Consider the following 23,779-nt stretch of genomic DNA (forward strand, 5'->3'; position numbering starts at 1 on the left):
AAATTTTGACCACTGAAAAAACATCTTAGGTTTTTAAGAATTGACTTTTCAAATTGATTTTTTCCAAAGGGGAAAAAAAAACCATCCAGAATGGCAACAGTTTCTTCTGCCATCTATTGTTCAGTCTGCAGTACCGTGAAGAAATCTCACGTTGAGTGAACAAACATCTAATGAAGGGGCTATTTAACTTCAGAGTATCCAGTTTTTCTAGTCTAAGAGATGTCAGCAACCGTGGCCACCTTTTGAACAGCTTCTGTCTTGGCATGATGAGCTTGTAATACTGCCATGGCCTCCTTCACCCTTGACCGGAGGGATTCTGGAGACTCCAGCATGTGTAGCAGTTCTGAATTACTAATCTCTAGCAGCATACCTGTAATCTTCCCTGCTAAGTTACTGTGCATGGTTTGAATCAATGGGAGCAAATGCTCACCCAGCATTGGCTTCTGTTCCTGGGGAGGAGCAGCAGCCAGCATGGAAGCTCTCAGGGGCTCCTTGCCTTGCACATGGACTACTGGCTGAGGTGTATGCAAAGGCTGGATAGCTGGATGGGAGCTTCAGACATTTGTAGCATATTTGTAAAGAGGAACAGCTTTAGGTGCAGGGGTAGCTACAGAGGGTCTAGGAGGTAAATTTCGTACAGCAGTGGGCACCCCCACTCACTGAGGTGTAGTAGGGGGACATCGAAAAGCCTCGGCATTACTGGATGGAGTTAGGTGGGAAAGAGTTGGGAGTGGCCCAAACTGGCGAATGGTGCTTGTCACTCCTTGGAAGCCTTGAGGTCTTCCACCTTGTTGCCATCATGGATTAGGTCTCATCTAGGCTATTTGATTGGTAGCATAATAATCAGATCTATTCTGAGCCTGGGGCATTGCTGGCATGAAATACCCCCCAGGAGTTGGCTGAAACTGGTTAATGACCATGTTGGCAGGGAGGGTTCTCATTCCTGTGATACACTGCATATACTGATTGATCAGGTGAGAAAAAAGAGTAGACACTACTCTTTCCGGGCTCTTTTACTGATTGCTCCTTCTCAGTGTAATTTGCTGCTTCTTCATTCTCATCATGCCCACTAAAATTAGGGGGCTCCCAAGGCTCTGAGCTTTTCTCCTCCTTCTATATTATTTTGCTGGGCAATCTCATCAGCTCCCATACATTCAATTTTCAATTCTATGTTAATGCCTCTTAGATCTATTTATCCAGCTTTAGTCTCTTTACAAATTCCCAGACTCAAATGTGTAACTAACTTTTGTTTCTAGCTGGATATCCTGTAAGCATCTTAAATTCAACATGTGTCAAATAGAATTTGTTATTTTCCTACAAATCTTCCCCTTTTTTCCTAACTTTCCTATTACTGTTGAAGATATCACCCTCCTGGTCACCTAGACTCACAGCTTAGGTGTTATCCTATACTCTTCATTCTCATTCACTTCGTATATCTAATATGGTGCCAAATCCTGTCAAATTTGCCTTCATAGCACCTCTTAAGCATGTAGTAGGTGTTTAATAAGTGTAAGTTGACTGACAATAGTCTAGTTGTGAGGCAATGAGAGACAGAAAATGTGTAATGGTAGTGTCAGAGGAAAGGAAAGATATGAAAATAATAGAGGCATTCATTGCAGATGGTCTTCTCAAGTTTAGCCACAAAATGGAGAAAGATATCTATCTGATCATAGTTACTATAAATAATGATGTGAGGTGTTTTCTTTGAAGATGAAAGAAATATAGGCATGTTTGTAGGCAGTAAGAAAACAGTCAGTAGATAAGGAGAGAAAATTAGTAAGTGAGTGGGGATGACAGAGGAGGCAATCTGCTGGAAAATACAGGAAATAATATGATTACTTGTGAATGCAGAGGAAGGATTAAGGAAGAGTTAGCTGAAGAAGCTATCTGGGTGATGTGATTTTGAGGATGAGAGGTTAAGATGGAGCTCTCAATAAATGACCACAATACTTTTTCTCTAAATTTGGGGGCAAAGTTCTTAGCTGAGAGGGTAGGGAGAATGACAACTGTGGAAGATTTGAGGAGTAATGAAAAGCTAACTCTCTGGATAAAACAAAAAATTCCTCAACCTGGTAATATTTCATATTATTCCTCTTTACATGATATATATTCTACCCAGATGGGCCTCCTCATTGTTCCCAAAACTTTCATTCATTTTCTCTTCATGTCTTTTTCTCCTCAGACTATTTATTTTCCTTAAAACTCAATGCAGGTGCCATCTACTCTGAGAAACCTTTCCTGGCCTTGGCCTTGTTAATGACGTGATTAATGATTAGTTGAGTTTTCCTCAAAGTAATTAATGAAATTAGAGTATGTGCTAGACAAATTATAAAGCCAGTGACTTGCTAAGGTCTTAAAGGAAGTATAAAGACAGTTTTACATTTTGTTACTCTTATAGGAGAACTGAAAAAGTTCTCAAACTCTTCTTGGTGAAATTTTAGGGTAACTATTCATTGGCTAGCTAAAAGATTGACTATATACCTGGTGGCCTTTAAAAAGCAATACATACCCTAATAAGTGAATTGAAATATTCAGATTTTAAGAGTGCTTTCAGACGAATCCAGGGACTGGAGGCCAGCTATGTGTTGACAGGAAGAGCTCTGTAATGTGTGAAGGGATCCACCTATGGAAGAGGAAACCAGAGCCTGAGAATCACTCTTTGCCTTTTCCCCTCCTGCCTCTTCTGCAATCCAGTAATGGGTGAGGGGGGAAGATGATTTCTGTCTTCTCCTATACACTCTTTTCTCAACAATTGTCAATGGAAACTTAATAGGAGATACTACACCCAAGAGCAGTAACATGAAGATATCACAAGAAAACTCACTGGGTGGGGTCTTGTAGCATCAGAGGTATAAATTGCCTTGGCCATAAGTTTTCCCTTAGTTTATGTCTCTCAATGAGTGTACTCCATGTATGTGCTGCCTCTTCCTGCACATGCTCTGTGTATTTGCGTTAGGTTTATGGGAGGGAAAGTTTTGTTATTATATATGTATTGTGCTTTGCAAACATTAAAATGTAATCATTACTACTACTATTATTTCTATTTTGTCATAGTATTTTAATAAATGAATATGATTTTCATAATGTTTATTATTTTGCATTATATTATCATATTAATGTATAATATATTTAATAATGGTAGTAATTGAATGGCTATTAAAAGTAAATACACAGATGTGCCCTCATGAGCTAGGACTGTGAAAACCACAGAATAATTTGAGCATCAGGTAGTTAGTCATCTTGTTGGACTTAACCTGTGAATGTGAATTGGGGACAGTAGCCTCAGAGGTGATGCTGCATATGTTAACAAGCTATATCCTCTAATGAAATATAATCCTTAAGAGGAGGGGATTGTTTTTTTTTGTCTATACACACCCAGAATTTTTGGCATTGCCTTGTAAATATAAGGTGCTTAATGTTTGTCATACTTTACTGTATTTTGATAACACCAAATACAGTATAAGAATAAATGAAGCTTTCCAGTCATTTGGGGAGTGGGTGCCCCATGAAGCATTTATATGAAACAGTGGACAAGAATCACATAATATCAAAATATTATGGACTTAATTCCCATCTTGAAGATAGTTTATTCTCTCCAAATTACCAAGAGGCTATGTTGAAATTTAAAAAGGTCAAATTATCATCAACATAACATTTAGTGGTACCAGTACAAACTTACTAAAAACATGTTGAATGTTAAGATCTACTGCTGCGCCCAATGGGGTTAAGAGTGGACATAGATATGTAGTTTAAGTCCTAAGGGATCCTGGTCTCTAATGAGGTGGTTTAATTTTTTTATAAATCAAGTTGTATTTCTCCATTTGTTCTCTTTTATTTTTCTTCTAACACTCTTTGGTTCATTAAACTCCTACTCTGGTGCCTGGGAGAATAAATTTTCTTATGGCTTAGGCTGAAGCTAAGGGTCTTCTCTAAAAGTGAAGTTAAGAGGTGTTTAATGTAAAATTGTAATTAGGTATGGTACAGAGAAGTTGTTCCTACATACAAAATAAATAGTAAACATGAAAGACAGTGCCCATTAAAAGGACAACTTAAAATGAGATTTATAAATATAGCATATAGTCACTATTACAATTTGTGGAGAAGCTGATACTTAAAATTCACCAGAAAATTAAGCATTTTACAAAACTGCTAACTAGAAATGTTAGATTTAATTTCAGCTTTGTTACATCCAAAAACTCCCAGTATATGTCCACAGGTAAGATGGCCAGGCTTGAGCCAATCTTTTTTTTTTGGTAGCTATCTTATCCAAAAGCATTGGGGGACTCTTCTTCTGCTTCCATTTAGTTCTGCCATATTGAGACTCATCACCTAAGAAACCCACAAGGTTCCAGGATTCGGGACCCACAAGATCTCTGCCAGGCCTAGATGCATCCATTTTGGGATAAACACTTGTTTATCTAAAATAAAGAAAGAACAAACACAAAAGATACAGACTAAAAAACAGGCTCATCCTTTTTTATGAAGTATATATACTATTGAGACAATACATGTTCATGGCCACAAGGAGGCTGGGACAGATATAAAATAAAACTCTCTTTCCCCCATTCTTCTCTAAGAAATGAATCAGTCCCACATGGTAAACTAGAACCAAGAAACTTGATTATAAACATGCATCATGGCCTAGCCCCTATAGGCCATATAAACCTCTGTGACAGTATTAATGACAAATAAGTCTATCTTTGATTTTATTCTTGCAGAGTGACGACTATGATTTCTAATGGTAAACAACACTAATGTGTAGACAAATTATAGTTTCTCATATAATCCATGTAGCTTGGGGTTCTAAGGATAAACCATGTTCTTCCAAAATTTATCTAAGTCCAAGGTATCTAGGGAACACAGAATCCAAACAGTTAAAAAGCTCCAGTGTAATTTATGGCAAGTTAGAAAATGCATCTCGGATACTCCTTGCTATATAATTCTTTACGTGTAACATTGATTAAAGCTTTGGAGGTGATTTGACATAGCATGTATAACACGACTAATACAGAATGTTGTAGAATACCTTTATGCCTTTGCCCAAGACATTGCCAGGTCTTTGAATTGTATTCCTTGCTCCTGTATTCTTAGTATGCTTTCTGTATTCCATTGTATTGTACTCTCTCCCTCCAATTTCTTTCCACGGAAATCATGCTCATTCTCCATGGCTAAGCTTAAATGAAACAGCCTAAATAATGACACCTTTTGCAACTTACCCCTCCATATTCCCAAGGTAAATTGTTCTCTCACTACTTTGAGTTCTTCTAGAAATTTGGTTACATCTCCCTTATTCTTTCTTATAGTTAAGTCACTGCCTACATGTCAAAGTATGTCATACCCTAGTAGATTATGTTTTGGGAGATCAGAGATTATGTCTTATTTTTGCTGCTTGTTTTTGTACCATAGCACATTGCTAAGTACAATACTTTAAATTTAATAAACTTATACAAAATTAGTGAAATTAGTATCGGTTTCCTGGATGGTGTGAAATATACTATAATTTTTGTTTGTAAGGCTAGCATTACAGAGTTGGTGAACATTCACACATATAGGTTCATATATGCACATGTACACATACATGCACACACATATACACATTGGTCATGTATGTGTGTATACACATGTATATGTATATATGTGTATGCGTATATATATGTGCACATACACACCTGCGCACACAAATGCACACACACACACAAAAGGGACAGCTAGGAGATGTGGTGACTAGAGTTACAGGACTGGAGTCAGGAAGACCTAAGTTCAAATATAGCCTTAACATTAAGAAAGTCACTTAAACCTGTTTGTTTCAATTTCTCATTCATAAAATGAACTGGAAAAGGAAATGGCAAGCCATGCCAATGTTTACCAAGAAAACCCCAAATGGGGTCACTAATTATGATGGAAATAACTGGACTACAACTAAAATGTACAAGTCACACATAAGTATATATGTGTGTATGCGTGTGGTATTATATATATATATATGCATATGTGTGTGTGTGTACACGCGCGCGCACACACACACACACACACACACATGCATGTATTATATCATTAAGGCAATGAGTTAATGACTTCAAAGAAGATTATCAGCATGCCTGAATGGTTCAGAATCCCAGGATATAAGGAATTCTCTAAATAGAAGGCAGAGGAATTAAAGCATTTGTTCAAGCTCCAAAGTAGCAGACAGAAGGACCAGTGCCCCCAGTTTGATATTATGGCCAAAACCTTCCAGATCCAACAATCCCACCTCACAATAGTAACCAGGAAGTTACAGAAAAATATTGTGGCAGCAAGCCAAACCACACTTGTGCTTTCCCCCAAAGCTAGGGCCCTCCTGTAAGATACTCATGGGTCCCAAGCCCCTGCTCAGCACTCTCCAGCCTCTGCCACTCCTCCAGCTTCTACTGTTCTGCCTTCTGCTGCTCCTTCTCCTGCTTCTCCCTCTCCTGTTTCTGCCATGTCTGCTTCTCCAAGCTCTGTTCTTTCCTTTTATACAGTCCTTAGACATAATCCAATCTACTAGAATGTTGTTTGATCGACCAGAACTTAGGTGCATACCATTGGCTCTGGTCTTAGTAACTCCCCTTAGGGCCCTGGGGGCTTCCCACCTCTCTCAAACTAGCTCACTAGTTTGCTAACCAGCCTGGGGCTTCACACCTAATTAGTAAAAGGGTGTGTGGGGTTATCTCTAATCAGATGTCCCTTAATTGGCCCCATCTGGAGCCCCACCTGAAGCCTATTCAAATGGGCAGGGAAAGATCTTTTCACTTACTGATTGCCTTTAAATTTGGTCCCAGGATCTTTCATGTCCATTACAAAGGCAACTTGTATCTAATTAGGTACAAACTTATTTTTTCCAAGTATAATAGAATCCCCTCAAAATCAGCACATCACATTTGCAAAATACTTACCATATCATCTCATAATCACAGTGGCCACATGGCTCACTTGTCGGCCCTTAGATCTTTGTATCCATTACACAGGTCAATGGGAAACTGGTTTCAATAATACCATAACAATATAACAATACAACAAGAATAACACAAAATATGTATATAGAACAATATCCTCATTCCCCAAGTACTTGTTTACAATACACACATGATCCACCCCTAGGTCCCAGCAAGTCACAATCTTCTTTAGTAAATACAGAATGTCCAAGTAAAGTCCTTCTTGAGGGTGTGTCCTTCTCCTCACACTGCCATTGCAGGCTTCCTCCCAGTACACTCAGGCATGGGCATGCTTTAATTAGCAGGGTCCCAACACAAACAAAAAAGTCCAAATAAAGTTCACTTGGGGATATGTCATTCTCCCCACACTATTGTTGTAGGCTTTTTCTTGTCACCCAAAGTTACAACTCAAAGAAAAAGTCCAAATAAAGTTTTATTGGGGTTCTGGTCTCTCTGTACTGTCCCAGCCCCCTTCTTCCAAGTCCCAAGAGGCAGCTGGGCAATAAAGCCCACAGGGTGGGGTCCCTGGGGATGCAAGGCACTTCACCCACCCCGCCAGTACCCTCAGGCACTGGCATGCCTTAATTAGCAAAATCCCAACATAAAGAAGTCCAAATAAAGTTCTCTTGGGTGTCTGTTCTCCCCACACTGCTCAAGACCCTACTTCCAAGTTCTGAGGGGTGGCTGGGCAATAAAGCCAACAGGGTGGAGTCCCTGGGGATCCAAGGCACTTACCCCACCCCACCATTGACAAATCCATCATTCCTTCCTGGGTCCCAAACAGCCACAGAGGAATGTAGCCAAAAGGCACACATAGCACATAACTGCATAGTTTCCATCTTGCCCCAGGGCTGAATTCCAAGCTGGGGCTGGTCTCTCCTGGTTTTTGCCAGAATCTAGATCTTGATGTAGGTGGTTCTCCATCTTTGTGCTCACCTCACCAAAGTTCTCATGCAAGCATTCTTCCTCTCTGTCTGGGTTAATATGTCAGTAGCCACCGTCCATCTTTTCTCTCTCCTCACCAGCTGCTCTGGCCAAATCTGCAGGGAGGCCATTCTCTAATTTCTCTCTCAAGTCTGTATGAAGGCAGCTCTTTGCTCTTGTTTTAAAACTCCACATATAAGATAGTCTCAAAACATTCACTGTTTCAGCACAATCTGGAGCTGAGCTTATCAGTTCAAGCCCTCACTCCCACCATCCACACAACCCCCAAGTCTCTGCCCCCTTTCCTCCCAGAGCCTCTTGCTCCAGCCTGTCTCCTCTGGAATGCTAGTGGAGCAGAGAGAAGGAAGGAGAGATTATCTCCCAGGGCCCCAGTTCTGGGCTCCTGGGAAACCACTCCTATCTGCTACTTGCCTGTTCTCTTTCAGGGGCACTATAGAACCATAGCCACCACAAGTACAAAGAGCAACCAACCACCATCTCAGTACTCCAAAACCCCATACTTTCCTTTTACTCTGCAGATCCTACTGACTATGCCATTTTGTAACAAAAATTTTGCTAGCAGCTACTGTGGCTGTGTAAAACCAACAACAACCAGCACTCAGAAGGCTGCTAACACAGGTTCTTTGATCTGCTTTACTAAGGAAAGCAATGTTAAGGGGTTAACAATCTTACTTTAATGCAACACATACATATAAACTTACATAGTTCAGGAAAAGCCAGCAACCTAAACTTCAGAGCAAACACAAACAAGTTACAAAAATACACAATATAAATAGACTAAATCACAATTCATAGTTATCAGGGAAGCATCAATATCTGGGTTTTGGAGCCGGGGAGTTCTTAACAAGGGCTTGCCCAGAGTCACACACCACTCTTCCAGTGACTGAGAGCTCCAAGAGAGAATGCCAACCTCTGGGTTTATATATACTCAAACCCATGTGACCTAAAAGCATCACTCAAACCCATGCAAACCAGACTTTCCCTTGAGGTAAGGTCATCAAAAACTCCTAATTTAATCAAAGAAACAAAGGCCAGACTCATCAAGGGCACTTGATTAAATAAATGCTCCTAAAGAGAAAACAGTAAAAACAAAAAGTCCCACCTTAGTTACCAATACAGTATATAAATACGTATCTGTATATATATTTACAAAAGTCTTTGAGGAATAAGGAATCATTGAAAATTTTATTAGTGTGAAAATTGCATGTTCAAAACAGGATTTTAGCAAGATTAATCTGGTGGTGATATATGTGCTACATTAGAGGGGGTACAGAGAACTAGTTTCTAGACTATTTTAGTAATCTGAGAATAACATTTTAAATACCAGAATTAGTATGTTAGTATTAGGAAGGGAATGCACTTGATGGATTTATAAAAAATATTTCAAAGAATCAGTAGGAGTTTGTTATTGACTGAACACAAGGGCTAAGATTAGTGGAGCAGTCAAAGACTTTATTGACATAGCTAAGCATAAACATTATATCAATTTATTTAAATGCTCTATGATTTCATTAATGCGAATACCCCCTCTGCTTATGTAGATTTTAACTTCTCCATAATCCCTCATGAGTTACAGTGGCCAAAAAAAAGTATCATGTCTGCCAACTCTCTGGATATGAGTTTTCCTAATAAAGGTAGGTTAGTCCTCTGAATTTTAGTGGGGAAAGCATAAGCACTGAAGAGCATTATATATAAATATAATAACCAGTTATAGGAAAATTCAAAAACATACCCAAACAAATATAATTTAGCTCATTTTTCACCACTGGTCAGTTGCTATGTATATTTATTTTTCTTGTTACTGAAGATAGAGTGCTAGACCTCAAGTTAGGAAGAACTGAGTTCAAATTTAGCCTCAGATGCTTACTATGTCACCCTTAAGTCACTTAACTTCTATTTGCCTCAGTTTCTTTATCTGTAAAATGGGGATAATAATAAAATCTACCTCCAAGTCTTTTTGTGAGTATCAAATGAGATAATATTTGTGAAATACTGTGCAAGCATTAAATCACCATATAAATGCTTCTCCCCCTCCTCCTTCTTCTTCTTTTCCTCCTCCGTCTCCTTTTCCTCCTCATGTATAAACACATAAGGACCATGAAAGGATATTTCCTGTTCTTTTATACTTAAAAAAACCTTACCCAACCTATTATTTTTGTTTGTAAATTCTCCTAAAATTGCCCACAGCTCACTGGCCCTTAGTATCAAAGTTCGCATACCTTCCTTCCTATTGCAGCTATTTGTCCAGCTAGTATAAGAAAGAAAGCATAAGGAAGGGAGAAAGATAATACTGTCTCTTCTATGACACCCCTCTTAAGAGTTTCAGAGCTTAAGAAATGTTCCCAATTCTTTTTCTCACTCACTCACAACCTGCTAATGATATAATTTGACAGAGGTTTAGAGTCCATTTTTTTGAGGGCTTTGCTTCCTAATTCCTTTCTTCCTCTTCATGAACATAATAACCAAATAGCAAAGATCATATTCATGCTGACAGGGGCGAGTACAACTTTGTGCCAGGACTCTGAAACTTAAAGATGTAAAAATTTTACAAGATGAACTTCCTTACTTTCTCTGATCCATGAAGCAGTTCCTCCAAAAGCAATTTGTATCCCAAAGCCTTTCCCATGTGTAAGGTTTGAGGTTTCTTTCACCCTCCATGGTATTAGGTTCTCTCCGATCACAACTGTTTATTTCAGGATATGTTTAGAGGTGTTTGTCCCAGGCTCCAAATCACTAGTTATGTTCTACTAAAGTGTGTATTTTCTCTTGCCAAAAGATTTTCTTAATGTGACTTTCTGCCTTTATTTTCTTTTTAGAGGAATCTTCATGGCTGACAACCTCCATATGGTATATACCTAACAGCTACATACAATTGGTCTCCTAATTAACTTGTTCTAACTCTAGGCATTGGAGTGAAACTTCTTTTTGATAAAGGGCTTGTAGTTAAAACATATTTAATTAATGCCAAACATAACTTTTATTTCTTTTTTATACACACATACACACACACACACACACACACAGAGTTTTCATTGTGACCTTAATTTGTAAATAAAGAGCCATTTGGATATTAAGATCAATTTAAATAACCCCAAATTCCCTTCTGATATCTGTTAATATATGTGTTTTTTAATGGTTTCCTATATGTGTGCCTATTATTTTGCGTTATTTTTAAGTGATGGTTTTTTACATGCCTTTTCCTATATTGACATCAACTAGATTTAAAAAACATGTATTTCATCATCTTTATGACAATTTGTTCAGGTCAGTCCTCCATTATTGTTATTGGGACTTAAAATTATTAATTTTAATACAAAACAAAGATCAGAATATATCAATAATAATAATAGTTAGCATTTATATCATGTTATACTTAAAAATGTTCTCTCACTTTATCCACAAAACACCTCCATTTTATAGACAGAGATTAAGTGATTTGTATAAGACCACATAGCTAGTAAGAATCTAGGGATAGGTTTGAAATCAGATTTCCTAACTACATATCCATTGCTCTCTATCTGTTGAACCACCTAGGTCCCTCATAAAGTGTGAAAAGTTGAATTAGTGTTTCTACGTTTTAAAAATTCAACTGTTTAGAGGCAGATAGATGAACCAGATGGCCTCTTGAGATTCTTTTGGTTCTGAGATGATAAGATCCCTTAATACCTGAAAGAGTTAAAGTGTCTTAAATGTTCTGACTAATCTTGTATTGTAATAATACAATATTTCTCATTTATATGGCATTTAAAGATTTACAAAAAGTTTCTCTCACAGTATCACAGTAAAGTGGGTCATATAAGCACAATATTCTAGTATTTTGCACCAAAATCCCCCGAAGTTAAATGAAGTAAGGTGATTTCCCCATGTTTATACCATCAATCAATATTAGAGGCATTATTTGAACTTAAATCTCTTATTTTCATGTCTCTCATTTTCAAGTCCAGTGTTCTTTCCAGTTTGGCACAGTACTCGGCGAATACTTTAATCACATAGTGATTAAATCAAGTAGATATTTCTATTTATGTATGATGTCTATAGTAATCATAAGGTATTCTTATTTAGATATTATCTATACATACCTATAGCAGGCAGGCCTGACTCAGGCCACTAGTTTAAATGTGGGAATGAAATGAGAAACTTGTAGGTCATTTAGCTATTCTCAAAAAGGAAAATAACATAGTAATTGCAGGATGTGATGACTCACATAGCCTTGGGACATCGACCAAGTTAGGCAGGGGGTAAGAGGGAGCTACCCCACATGAGTGTATATATATGTATATATGTGTATATTACATATATATATGTATATATGTATGTATGTTTGTGTATGTACATATATGTGTGTGTATATATGTGTGTATGTACGTATGTGTGTATATATATATATGTATATATGTATATATGTATATTAGCATAGGATATCAGGAAGCCTATAACCAGAAACTATTAGGAAGCTCAGAAAATGATATGGCCCCCTGAACCAATTAAGATTTGGGGACAGCTTCTCTGCCTTTTAGGGAAATAATTAGCCTAAACAAGGGGTAGGGAACCTGGAGACTCCAGGCCACACGCAGCCCTGTAGGTCCTCAAGTACAGCCCTTTTACTGAATCCAAACTTCACAGAACAAATTGCCTTAATAAAAGTATTTGTTCTGTAAAACTTGGACTCAGTCAAAAGGTCAAATCCAAGGACCTAGAAGGCCACATGTGGCTTTGAGGCTGCTTGTTTCCCACCTCTGGCCTAATATGGTAGTGGGGAGTGGCAGGGTGGTGGAAAACTTGGTAAGGAAAGATTATATCAAAATATCGCTGTTTAGTTATCTGCATAGACCTGTGATCTCATCTCTCTGGGCAACTTTTCTTTGGCAGAATCTCCCTTCACTGATGCGGATAGGCAACTCATCCATAACTTAATACTAGGACACCAAGAAGCTAAGTCAATTGAACTTGTAGGTGTCAGAGACAGGATTTGAGCCTATGACAGTTATTTTTGACTCTAAGGCCAGCTCTCTATCCGCTATTCAATCCTGCTGTTTTATTGAGGAAAAATAAAAACAAGCATATTCACTTTACAGTAAGAGAATATTATTCTATGATGCTAATGTACTCTCATTTAAATGTAGGAAGTTGATACAGGCTTTACACGCTGCAGAATTACTGAAGGAAAAATAATCTTTGTTTACTGAATATATGACAGTGTGGCTTCTTTAATATTTTTGTCGTTGAACTAGAAAAAGGTCAAGTACATACAGACTCTGACTAACACTGAAGGGATGATCACTGATTGCACTTTGAGTTTTTCAAGGTCAAGCAAAAGTCCAGCTAGAAGTGAACAGTAGAGAGCAAACTACATCCTTAGTAGAAATCTCTTTTAAAGACTTCTAGCTTTGGCAGTGATATACTATTTGCTTCAGGCTCACTATGTCTCTTCAGCAGGTCATATATTTTCCTTTATGCTCAGCTGAGTAGCTAAGATCAATTTTTAAATCACCTTGTGATATTATCCATCTCTACAATCTGAGACAAGGTAGATAATTGTTTGCTATTTTGAAAGACCTCTCTGTTATACTTTTTGTGCAGATGCACCCATTTGTTTTACCTTGAAATGTTAGGGTATAACATAGGGTATAAAATAAAGTGATCTTAATATATGAATTGAAAATGAATGCATCACCATCATCAGAAAAAAGAAACATGTTTTTGGCATATTTCTGCTTGAGAGGCAATGTTGCATGGTCAGAGGAGAGAGAGAGATAAAAAGAGAGAGAGAGAGAGAGAGAGAGAGAGAGAGAGAGAGAGAGAGAGAGAGAGAGAGAGAGAGAATCTTGAAGAAAAAAAAAACTTTGGTTCATATAATTTCTCTACCACACACATGTGCTAACTGTGTGAACATGTTCTGTTCTATTCAATCTTACATGGTTCTAGGCAACTGACTGTGATAATTGGATTCTAGAGAAGTTGCTAATCTGCATTACAGAAATAGTTTCTAAATGAGGAATGCCATACACTGATGAAATCAGAGGTTTAGAAAAATGATAACAAAAATGTTTGCATGTAGGTGTGTGCATAAGAGAAATGGAGAAAAAGAATAACTGCAGAAGATTGTTTCTGAGTGCTAAAAATTAAATTCTGGCCCACGTGTAAGTTAAAAAAAGATTTTAGTTGAATAAACCAAATTCAAGAGCATAAATAGGAAATCTAATGTTGAGTGGATCAATTACAGATTGTACTTAATTAAATTTGACTTAAAGAGTCCTGAGTTTTTTCTTTTATATTTTCATGGTTGTTAAATCAAACATTTTTGAGGTTGACTAAGTAGATATTCAGTACGAATTGGTAATGGTGGCAAATATATAATTGGCAACCTCCTACTTATGAGTTAGAAAACTGTTACTTCACTGTCTTTTTTAATCCCCTGAAGGGAAAAAAACATTCATACCATGCAACACTTAAAGCATCAGGTAACCAATTATTTATAATGAAAGTGAGAAACATTATAATTGTGTGTGTGTGTGTGTGTGTGTGTGTGTGTGTGTGTCTGCATGTGTTAGAGAGAATCCAAAACTGTGATTTCATAAATTTAGGAACCTCCTCTCACCAATGCTTCTAATAATTTTCCCATAAATGATAAAAGCAGAAGGTGAGAGCATGGAGGGAAGTACAAAGTATTTAACTGACTCACCTATGGTCACATATCTAGTATGTGTGAGAGGTAGAATTTGAACTCAAGTTTTCTCAACTCCATAGTTGATATGATGTATACTGTGCTATGCTAATTTGCTTTATTAGTAGTATTAGCAGTAGTAGTAGTAGTAATAGCTAATAATAACTTCCTTTAATTAGCTGCCCAGAAATTGAATGAAGCTACTGGAAAAGTCGGTAGCTTCAAGCACAGCCTGAATTACTATTCATCAGGGATATTGTTAACACTCAATTCTTGATCAGGTGTGGGCTGGACTATTTGACTTGAAAACAGCTATAACCATGAACTTTTTTTCCTGGGGTAAAAACAGTTGGAGCATAGGAATAATAGCAGAATGAAGGATAGTCTAAGGTGGGTGGGTGGGTGCTATATAAAGGTGTGTTGGTAAACAAATGGGCTCTTAACACTTAGTTCAACAAGTGCCCTTGAAGAGTTTGGCTTTTGTTTGCTTTGAGTAATTCAGTGTATTTCACTGAGTCTTACTAAGTGCTAAGCCCCAGGATCTAACCCCTATTAGATGTTAACCTAACCTATGTGGATGTGAACCTCCCAGGGTCCTAAGGGGAAGGGCTAACTCAAGAGCCAATCATAGCAGCCTAAGTTCTGGTCATTCAGATTACATTTGATGACATCTGAAGCCCTATAAGAAGAAAGGACAGAACCATTTGTGCGGGGCTCTCACTCATGATGGTGCCGATGCAGAGACTCTGGGCAGCTGTAGCTAAGGAGCCCTCCAGCTCGTAAAACCGGATGCTGAGACTTTGTTGAACTCTGGTAACTATGTATTGGGATTTGAATCAGACAAGGTCTGTCTGTTGATGTTTGTAATTTATTTGTATTTTGCTCTGAAGTTCAGGTTGCTGGCTTTTCCCCCTGAACTAAGTGAATGATATTTGTATGCTGAATTAAAGTAAGCTTGTCAACCCCTTCACGTAGCTTTCCTTAGTTAAGCAGATCAAAAGAACCTGTGTTTTTGCAGTGTGCTGGTAGCATTCTTATTGTTGGGCTTTCATCCCCACAACAGCTGCTAGCTGGATTGTTGAAACAAAAGGACAGATGCATATGGTGAAAATGATAATCAAGGGGAACAGCACTGCAGAGGACTGTGCAATTAGAGGTGTCAATGCTGAACAAGGGAGCAAACTTCTCCCCTAGAGAGTCTAAGGTCAAGAGTATCCCAAGGCTGGCTGAGAAGAAGGTATTCACCACCAGGAACGATAATCCCTTCTGTGTATTAGAATTCTGGGATAATTTTTTTTCTCTTGTGATAGTTATGGTTCTCCCTCTGAAGTCCCTTCTGACTGAAATTCTTTGCTTCTACTATAGCTTTCATTATTATGCAATTGTTTCAAATACATACATGTCATTTTCCCAAAGGGATGCCAAAAGGGCTAAACTCCCCTTGAGAAAAGGTATCATGTGTAGATATGGATCTGGATTTATACAATAAGCAAATTAGATCTATGTAGCTATGTATCTATCTATCTTTAAATGACTTCTTCCTATGAAGAGAGGCCTATGCCCAGATTTTTAATATCAACCCTCCTTATGGTATATGCACAGATTTACAGTGTACCAGACTAGTTGCATGTGTTTTGTTTAAGTTACCTCTCATATTCCAGGAGAAAAAGAACAGGTCTCTGATCTTCATAAAATGATCTTTGTCAGGAAGTCTGCTTTAATCTTGTGGTTAGTGAGCTTTCCCTTAACAAGGTATATTTGTCGTGAATAACTCGGCAAGTAAATTTTAATTTCTTCTTGATTGGTTTATTTAAGGATTATGACTGTTTATTCTAAATCAGAAGGATTTTTAGTCCTGTGCCATCATATAACCATAAAAGTACATATTTTATTAAAAATGACAAAAATTCCTTTTTAAGGTAATTCAAATTTGGTTTTAACTTTTACCAAGTGAAAGTGTTGAATGCTTACTTTCCTTAAAACATATAAATGTTAATATCATTCATCTTATTTGCTTCTGTGCCACTAAATATGAAAGGCAAAAATTATATGTGGTCCTGTATTTTTTAAAGTTTTCAGACAAGTAATATTTCAACTGTAATTTATAGTCCTTATAATTCAAATCTATGCCAACTTCAACTAAATTGTTTCATTATTCTAAGTTATTTGCATTTAGGCTGCTGAACATTATTGCTTCTTTTAATGTCTTTGATTTTTATAACCTAATAATAAGCTATTTTGCTTTACTACAGAAAATAGTTCTTATATTGATGTGTTGGGGTAGGTCCCTATAATAGATCATCAGAATATAATGAGATTTTATGATTGGCCTTGCATTTTTATTTCTTCAATTATTTTGTTATCTTTCTACCCACAAGTGGTCTTATAGATAATTAAGCAATGGACTCAATTCATATAACACCTGAGCTATTTTCCTGCCACAAATAAATCCATCAATAGTGTAAGTATGGTGAATTTTAGTGATTCAGTACTTCATACTTAGAAAATGGACTATAGAGGTGAATAATAATAAGCCAAGTAGAATAAGAAATTCTACCCAATGGAATCAAAAGGAATATCTGGAAAGAAAAGGGGTTTGAGAGAAATTATGTAAATAGGAAAAATTAATGTTAAAATTCATGTAATTCATTTACAAAATAAAATTGGAAGTAAAACAAGTGGAAACCAGTTGATTTAAAGTCTGCAGAATTTGAATGAATGATGTATTTTCAGCACTGAGGATAGTAAAGAATTAATTGAAGGTTTTAAAGAGAAAAAGTAAGTGAAGTAAACAAAAGGAAAGATGATATCAGTAGCAGTATGTGATATCACAAACCATTGAATCTTATACAGCAAATACAGGAAGACTAATATCAGAAATGCTGAATCATTATTTGTTCTATATCAGATTATTCTGAGGTCATTAGGCATTTAAACAAGGCCAGGTCATTGGAGGGAGTTATGAGAGCGCCCAAAGAGGAGACCAAACCAAGAAACAAAAATGGGAAAGTTACTTTCAATTTGTTTAGAGTGTGTGCTCTATTAATGCTAGTAACCAGAGTCAAAACTAGAGCTTAGTGACTAAGGCTTTGCCGTAGGATCTGAATAAGAGATAGACTCTGTTAGCAGTTAGGAACAATTGAGTTTAGCACCTAATCTGCAAGAATAATTAGCTAAGGTAAAATATCAGGCTACAGTGAGCTTCCTCATTCCAGTGGTCACACCTTAGTTATTTTCCTTCCTGCCCCCTTCTCCCACCTATGTAGCCTTCCCTGTAATGGCCTTGCTGCATTCTTGTAGTATTCCCTCAGGGACTACCATATCCCTGTGTTATCTCTCCCTATATGGATCCTTGAGTTCTATGATGTTGCACGTAACTAAATTTGATGTAAAATGTTAATTTGAGGATTTTGTGTATATGAGTATTTCCTCCAACCCTGTTTTGTAATGATTGCCTCAGGTACCAAATTGCTATTTATTTCTTTGCCAATAGCCAGTTTGCATGCCTAGCTTCCTGACATTTTTAAAAATCGTATTTTCCCCCTAGTTACATCTCAATAAATTTTTGGCAATTATTTTTATAAGATTTTGAATTCTAGATTTTTCTCCCTCCTTGCCACTCCACCCCTCTTCTGAAAATAGCAGGCAGTTTGATACAGTTTATGCAACTACTATCATGTAGAATATTTCCATATTAGTCAGTTATAAAAGAAGAAATAGGTCAAAAGGAAAAAAAAAACACGAGAAAGAGAATGGTAAGTGACAAAAAATATGATTCAATCTGCATTCAGAGATCATCAGTTCTTTATCTAGATATGGATAGCATTTTCCTTTATACTTGCCTTGGATCATTGTGCTGCTGAGAAGAGCTGAGTCATTCATAATTGATCCAGCTCTGCTCATTTAAATTTGCATCAGTTAATATAAGACTTTCCAGTCTGCCTGTTCACTTCTTATTGCACAATAGTATTCCATTACATTGATATAGTACAGCTTATTCAGCCATTCACCAAATGATGGGCATCCCCCCAATTTCCAATATTTTGCCTTCACAAAAGGGTTCAAGTGATGCTCATCACTCACCTTCCAATCTTCCCCTCCATTGTAATAGGTCTTTTACACCTCTTCATGTGAAATAATTTACCCCATTCTACCACTCCCTTCCTTCTGCACCCATTGTGTTCCTCTTTCTCATCTCTTAATTTTTTGTCATTCTCTCAAATTCACCTTATACTTATACCCCATATCTATTCCCTCTATCTCTACAGTTAGTGATACATTTTTTTAAGAATTACAAGTATCATCTTGTAGGGATGAAAATATTTTAACTCTATTGAATCATTTATGTTTTCTTTTGCATTTTTACTTGTTTATGGCTCCCTTTGGTCTTGATATTGGAGGTCAGAATTTTGGTTTAACTGGTCTACCCCTTATGAAAGCTTGAAATCTTATTCTTTTCATTGAATGACCATTATTTTCCTTTATGTATTATGCTTAATTTTTCTCGGTAAGTAATTCTTTGTTGTAGCCTTAGCTCCATTGCCTTTTGTAATATCACATTCTGTGATGTCTGATCTTTTAATGTTTAAACTGGCAAGTCCTGGGCAATCTTTATTGTGGCTCCCCCATATTTGCATTGTTTCTTTCTGGATACTTGTGGTATTTTTTCTTTGACCTGACAGTTCTGAAATTTGTTTCTATTGTTCCTTAGAGTTTTTATTTTTGGATCTCCTTCCTGTGATAATCAGCGGATTCTTTCAATTCTTATTTTGCCCTCTGGTTCCAGGACATCAAGGCAGTTTTCCTTGATAATTTTCTGAAAGATGCTGTCTAAGTCCTTCTTCTGATTATGGCTTTCAAGTAGTCCAATAACTGTGATATTGTCTCTCACCAACCAATTTTCCAGGTCAGTTGTTTTTTCATGAGATATTTTATATTTTCTTTCATTTTTTCAGTCTTTTGAATTTGTTTGATTGATTCCTTATTTCTCACAGAGTCATTAGCTTCCACTTGTCCTAGATTTTAAGGCATCATTTTCCTCAACTAGCTATCGTACTTTTTTTGCATTTGACCAATTGTACTCTGTAAGCAGTTTTCCAAGTTGTTGACTCTCTTTTCATAATTCTCTTGCATCTCTCTCATTTTTTTCCCATTTTTCTTCTACCTCTCTTATGTGATTTTTAAACTGCTTTTTGATCTCTTCCAGGAGTTCTTTCTGGGCTTGAGACTACTTCCCATATAATGGATTTTTTTTCCATAGGTGTTTTGATACTGTTGTCCTCTTCCAAGTTCCTGTCTTGGTCTTCTCTGTCACCATAATAACAGTTCTTGCTGTTTGTAGACCAATTGTGTATAAATAGAAATGACAGAATGGTTTAATGGATACAGAAATGATAGTAAAGTAGTGAACAAAGAAAGTAAGGTAAGAAGCATTTACTAAGTGGGGTGGTGGAGCAGAGCCAAGATGGCAGCTGGCAAGCAGGGATTTGCTTAAGCTCTCCCCCAAATCCCTCCAAACATCTGTAAAAAATGACTCTGAACAAATTCTAGAGTTGCAGAACCCACAAAATAGCAGAGGGAAACAGGTCTGCAGCCCAGGAGATCCTGGATGGTTGCTGGGAAGGGTCTGTTGCATGGTGCTGGGAGCAGAGCATAGCTCAGCATGGGCCACAGCAGGACAGATCAGACCAGGAATCAGCCACCTGGAACAAACCTTAGGGTCATGAGTCATTTAGCTGTGGCAGTCACCAGACTTCTCAACCCACCACTGCCAAAGATCAGGTTAGTGGGAAACTGCCGGATTCAGTTGAGAATGGTCTGGCCACCACCCCTGGGGATGGTGGAGGTGGTGCAGCAGTGGTGGTGGCAGCAGCCAGAAGTTCCTGAGGCTGCTTCCAGAGCTCCAGTGTCAGCTGCTTCCTCAGTCCCTGGTGCACATGGTGAAAGAAATATAGCAATGGTCCTGAACAGGAGTGCAAAGAGCATTTTGTGGGCACAAAGGCAGGTTCTCTTGCTGTGCCCTCCTTCTATCTGAAATGCAGACCTGGTTGGCAGTTCTTGGGGGAGGAGGAGCACTGCTGTGACACAGCCTGGGGTGAAGGTGGAGTAGAAGTAGCTCTGAAAACAGCAGTGCTTGGACCCTAAAGTTTGGGACAAATTACTCTCTACTCTACAAGCAGTCATACCCTAACAAAAAGCTCAAGGGTCAAGTAGTTGGCTGGGAACACAAACAGGCAGCAAAAACAAACTCAGACTCAAATACAAACTCTAGATTCCTTTCTTTTGGTGACAAAGAAGATGAAAACAAACAGCCAGAAGAAGTCAACAAAGTCAAGGAGCCTATATCAGAAGCCTGCAAGAAAAAATATGAAGTAGTCTCAGGCCATGGAAGAGCTCAAAAAGGAATTGGAAAAGCAAGTAAGAGAAGTAGAGAAAAAATGGGACAAGAAATGGGAGTGATGCAAGAAAACCATGAAAAACAAGTCAATGACTTGCTAAAGGAGACCCAAAAAATACTGAAGAAAATAACACCTTAAAAATAGACTAACTCAAATAGCAAAAGAGCTCCAAAAAGCCAATGAGGAGAAGAATACCTTGAAAGGCAGAATTAACCAAATGGAAAAGAAGGTCCAAAAGACCATTGAAGAAAATACTACCTTAAAAATTAGATTGGAGCAAGTGGAAGCTAGTGACCTGATGAGAAATCAAGATATTATAAAACAGAACTAAAGGAATGAAAAAAATGGAAGATAATGTGAAATATCTCATAGGAAAAACAACTGACCTTGAGAACAGATCGAGGAGAGATAATTTAAAAAATAATTGGAGTACCTGAAAGCCATGATCAAAAAAAAAAAGAGCCTAGACATCATCTTTTAAGAAATTATCAAGAAAAACTACCCTGATATTCTAGAACCAGAGGGGAAAATAGAAATTGAAAGAATCCACCGATCATCTCCTGGAAAAGATCCCGAAAAGGAAAGTCCTAAGAATATTGTCGCCAAATTCCAGAGCTCCCAGATCAAGGAGAAAATACTGCAAGCAGCCAGAAAGAAACAGTTTGAGTATTGGGGAATCAGGATAACACAAGATCTAACAGCTTCTATATTAAGGGGTCCGAATGCTTGGAATATGATATTCCAGAAGTCAAAGGAACTAGGAATAAAACCAAGAATCACCTACCCAGCAAAACTGAGTATCATGCTCCAAGGCAAAATATAGATTTTCAATAAAATAGAGGACTTTTAAGCTTTCTCAATTAAAAGACAAGAGATGAAAAGAAAATTTGGCTTGCAAACACAGGAATCAAGAGAAGCATAGAAAGGTAAACAAGAAAGAGAATTCATAAGGTACTTACTAAAGTTGAACTGTTTTGTTTACATTCCTACATGGAAAGATGATGTATGTAGTTCATGAGACCTTTCTCAGTACTAGGATAGTTGAAGGGAATATACATATATATAGACAGAGGGCACAGGGTGAGTTGAATGTAAAGGGATGATATCTAAAATAATAAATTTAAGGGGTACAGAGGAGTATATTGAGAGAGGGAGAAAGGGAGAGATAGAATGGGATAAATTATCTCACATAAAACTGGCAAGAAAAAGCAATTCTGTTGGAAGGGAAGAGGGGGCAGGTGAGGGGCAATGAATGAATCTTGCTCTCATCAGATTTGACCTGAGCAGGGAATAACATACACACTCAATTGGGTGTCTTACCCCACAGGAAAGTAAGGGGAAGGGCATAAAAAAGGCAGGTTGATAAAAGGGAGGGCAGATAGGGGGAGGAGGCAGTTGAAGGAAATACTTTTGAAAAGGGACAGCATCAAGGGAGAAAATTGAATAAAGGGAGACAGGATAGGATGGAAGGAAATATAGTTAGCCTTTCACAACATGAGCATTGTGGAAGTGTTTTACATGATACATGTGTGACCTATATTGAAGTGCTAATCTTCCTAGGGAGGGTGGGTGGGAAGGGAAGAGGGGAGAAAATTTGGAACTCAAAGTTTTAAAAGCGGATGCTCAAAAAAAGCTGTTTTTTCATGCTGCTGGGAAACAAAATATATAGGAAATGATGCATAGAAATATATCCTGCCCTACAAGAAAGTAAGGGAAAAGGGAATGGAGGGGAGTGGGGTGACAAAAGGGAGGGCTGACTGGGGAAGGGGGAAATGAGAATATATGCCATCTTGGAATAGGGGGGAGGGTAGAAATGGGGAGAAAATTTTTAACTCAAAATCTTGTGGAAATCAATATTGGAAACTAAAATATTAGATAAAAATGATAAAATTTTAAAAAAGAAACATTTATTAACCACCTACCTACCTGCAACCATGCTCATCTCTTCACAAATATTATCTCAGATGATATCAGATGATATTATCTCCAGTTTATATTTGAAGTGATGTTGCTGTTTTTTGGTAGAACAAATTTCTTCACCTGGAAGTTCTCTACATCAATGAAAGTTCACATCAAGTCCTTATTTTTAGCCTATCTTATATGAAAATAAGGCATTTTAAAAATATTATTTTTTTTACAATGATCCTGGGAGATCGGACCTTTTATTATTTCCATTTTATGAATGAGGAAACTGAGACAAAGAGAAACTAAATGACTTTTCCAGCACTACGCAGCTGGTAAGTATTTGAGATTTATACTCAGGTCTTCCTGACTTCATGTCTACTGCCACCTGTCAAGAACAATGTCATCTTCTTCAAACCATTTATTTATTTATTTATTTGTTTATTTATTTAATTTTCAACATTCGTTTCCACAAGATTTTGAGTTAACAAATTTTCTGCCCATCTCTCCCTACCACACCTCACCCCAAGATGACATGTATTCTGTCTGCCCTCTCTTCTATCACCCCACTCCCTGACCTTATCCTATTTTCCCTTACTTTCTTGTAGGGAAAGATAGATTTCTATACCCCATTGCCTGTATAGCTTATTTTCCAGTTGCATTGAAAAACAGTTTTTAATATTTGTTTTTTTTTTATAAATTTGAGTTCCAAATTCTCTCCCTTCTTCCTTCCCACCCACCCTCCTTGAGAAGGCAAGCAATTCAATATAGGTTATATATGTGTCATTATGCAAAACATTTCCATAATAGTCATGTTGTGAAAGACTAACTATATTTCCCTCCATCCAATTCCATCCGTTATTTATTCAACTTTCTCCTTTGACCCTGTCCCTTTTCAAAGGTGTTTGCTTCTGACT

General features: G+C 37.4%; 1 pseudogene; it reads right to left on the reverse strand.

Annotated features, from left to right (window-relative positions):
- Positions 1–212: 212 nt before the first annotated feature.
- The window catches only part of LOC118832059, a 112,289-nt pseudogene continuing 88,722 nt past the window's right edge, over positions 213–23,779 (reverse strand).

Source organism: Trichosurus vulpecula, chromosome 9 (assembly GCF_011100635.1).
Source record: "Trichosurus vulpecula isolate mTriVul1 chromosome 9, mTriVul1.pri, whole genome shotgun sequence".
NCBI classification, from domain to species: domain Eukaryota; kingdom Metazoa; phylum Chordata; class Mammalia; order Diprotodontia; family Phalangeridae; genus Trichosurus; species Trichosurus vulpecula.